General features: G+C 39.8%; 1 non-coding gene across 1 annotated transcript; it reads right to left on the bottom strand.

The window, feature by feature from the left end:
• Window positions 1–474: 474 nt before the first annotated feature.
• LOC130959274 (small nucleolar RNA R71) lies at window positions 475–578 on the bottom strand. Its single transcript, XR_009078367.1, has one exon. It is a non-coding gene; the product is annotated as a small nucleolar RNA R71 (small nucleolar RNA).
• Window positions 579–2,796: the final 2,218 nt, after the last annotated feature.

The raw sequence follows: 2,796 nt of genomic DNA on the forward strand, positions 1-2,796 counted from the left end.
AAGAGGAAACTAAGAGAAGCTAAATTACAACAATCCAGAGACAACCTTGCTGAAATTTTCGAACAAGAAAAGGAGATGGCAGCCGAACCTAACAACAATAATGCAAGAAGGATGCTTGGTGATTATACTATACCTACTTCCAAATTTGATGGAAGAAGCATCTCAATTCCTGCCATTGGAGCAAACAATTTTGAGCTGAAACGTCAATTAGTTGCTCTAATACAACAGAACTGCAAGTTTCATGTACTCCCATCAGAAGATCCTTACCGGTTCTTAACTGAGTTATTGCAGATCTGTGAGACTGTTAAGACTAATGGAGTAGATCATGAAGTCTACAGGCTCATGCTTTTCCCTTTTGCTGTAAGAGACAAAGCTAGAGCATGGTTGGACTCTCAACCTAAAGATAGCCTGGACTCCTAGGATAAGCTGGTCACGGCCTTCTTGGCTAAGTTCTTTCCTCCTCAAAAGCTGAGCAAGCTTAGAGTGGATGTTCAGACCTTCAAACAAAAAGATTGTGAATCCCTCTATGAAGCTTGGGAAAGATACAAGCAGATGACCAAAAGATGTCCTTCTGACATGTTTTCAGAATGGACCATGATAGATATATTCTATTATGGTCTCTCTGAGTTCTCTAAGATGTCACTGGACCATTTTGCAGGTGGATCTATTCACCTAAAGAAAACTCCTGCAGAAGCTCAAGAACTTATTGACATGGTTGCAAATAACCAGTTCATGTACACTTCTGAGAGGAATTCCGTGAATAATGGACGCTTCAAAGGAAGGGAGTTCTTGAAATTGATGCTCTGAATGCCATATTGGCTCAAAACAAAATACTGACTCATTAACTCAACATGATTTCTCAAAGTCTGAATGGATGGCAAAATGTATCCAACAGTACTAAAGAGGCATCTTCTGAAGAAGAAGCTTATGATTCTGAAAACCCTGCAATGGCAGAGGTAAATTATATGGGTGAACCTTATGGAAACACCTATAATTCATCATGGAGAAATCATCCAAATTTCTCATGGAAGGATCAACAAAAGCCTCAACAAGGCTTTAATAATGGTGGAAGAAATAGGCTCAGCAAATCAAGCCTTATCCATCATCTTCTCAGCAATAGACAGAGAATTATGAACAAAATACCTCTAACTTAGCAAATTTAGTCTCTGATCTGTCTAAGGCCACTTTAAGTTTCATGAATGAAACAAGGTCCTCCATTAGAAATCTGGAGGCACAAGTGGGCCAGCTGAGTAAGAAAATCACTAAAACTCCTCCTAGTACTCTCCCAAGCAATACTGAAGAGAATATAAAAAGAGAGTGCAAGGCCATTGATATAATCAATATGGCCGAATGCAAGGAGGAGGGAGAGGACGCGAATCCCAACGAGGAAGATCTCATGGGACGTCTCTCAAGCATGAAGGAGTTCCCTATTGAGGATCCAAAGGAATCTGAGGCTCATATAGAGACCATAGAGATTCCATTAAATCTCCTTCTGCCATTCATGAGCTTTGAAGATTATTCTTCCTCTGAAGAGGATGAAGATGTAACTGGAGAGAAAGTTGCTCAATATTTAGGAGCCATCATGAAGCTGAATGCCAAGTTATTTGGTAATGAGTGATGTGCGGAAAACAATCCGACACAAAACTCACCGGCAAGTGTACCGGGTCGCATCAAGTAATAATAACTCACATGAGTGAGGTCGATCCCATAGGGATTGAAGGATTGAGCAATTTTAGTTTAGTGGTTGATTTAGTCAAGCGAATCAAGTATTGATTGAGTTTTTGGTATCCAACAGTAAGTAAATAACAGAAAATGTAAAGGGGGAAGGGGAGAATTACAGAAATTAAAAGAAACTGAAAGTAAAAGGACTGAATCTTAAAGAACAAGAAATTAAATGACTGAAACTTAAAGTGCAAGAAATGTAAATTGCAGTAACTTAAAGTGCAAGGAATATAAATTGCTTGAATGAGAAAGGGATTTGAGGACTGGGATTTCAGAATCTAAGCAAAGAGAAATTGAATTGCAACAATTAATAGAGCAGAAATTGAATTAGAAGCAATTAGAACTCAAACAGTAAGGAAATTAAGTGCAGTAGAGGTTCACAGAAGAACCCAAAAGGAAAATGTGATCTCAGGACTCCAGAGACTAGGTAGCAAAGCCTAGATCTCAATTGCCTTCCCAGATCCAAGTTCACAAAGCAATTAACAAGAAATTGAAGAAGAAGCAGTAAAGGAAATGTGTTTGAATTCAATTATGCAGAAGAGAAATTAAAGAGCTCTTGAGTGGAGATTGAGACAGAATTTCCTCAATTGTTAACACCCAAGACTCAAAACAAGAAAAGTAAAAATGGCCAAGCAAGAACCAGGAAGAAGAGAGATCAATTCTCCTTCCAAATTCTCAGAAATCTCGGTCCAGTCTCTCAAAGAAAAATTGCAAAATTCAAAGTTCCCAAGAAAGTTCAAAATTCAAAAGTCAAGTCCAAAAGTCCTAATTACATCAAACTAGCTCCTATTTATACACTTTCTATTCTTGGATCTTGGGATTTGGATGGGCTTTTGATTTGGTGAAGAAATGAATTAAATTGGAATTTTAATTCAATTTTTGGCCCATGAAAAATTGCTTCCAGGAGGCTGCCCTGCCATTGTGGAGGGCAGGGCAGAAAATGGTGCGCGTTGGTGCTTGCGTGCGCGCTTGGGTGCTGCCGAACGCTGCCCTGCCCTTGCGGAGGGCAAGGCGAAACTTTTTGGCGCGCCAGAATGGTGCCTGTGCGTGCTGCTGGTGCTGCCGAGTGATGCC

The sequence above is a fragment of the Arachis stenosperma genome, chromosome 10 (assembly GCF_014773155.1).
Source record: "Arachis stenosperma cultivar V10309 chromosome 10, arast.V10309.gnm1.PFL2, whole genome shotgun sequence".
In the NCBI taxonomy this organism is placed as follows: domain Eukaryota; kingdom Viridiplantae; phylum Streptophyta; class Magnoliopsida; order Fabales; family Fabaceae; genus Arachis; species Arachis stenosperma.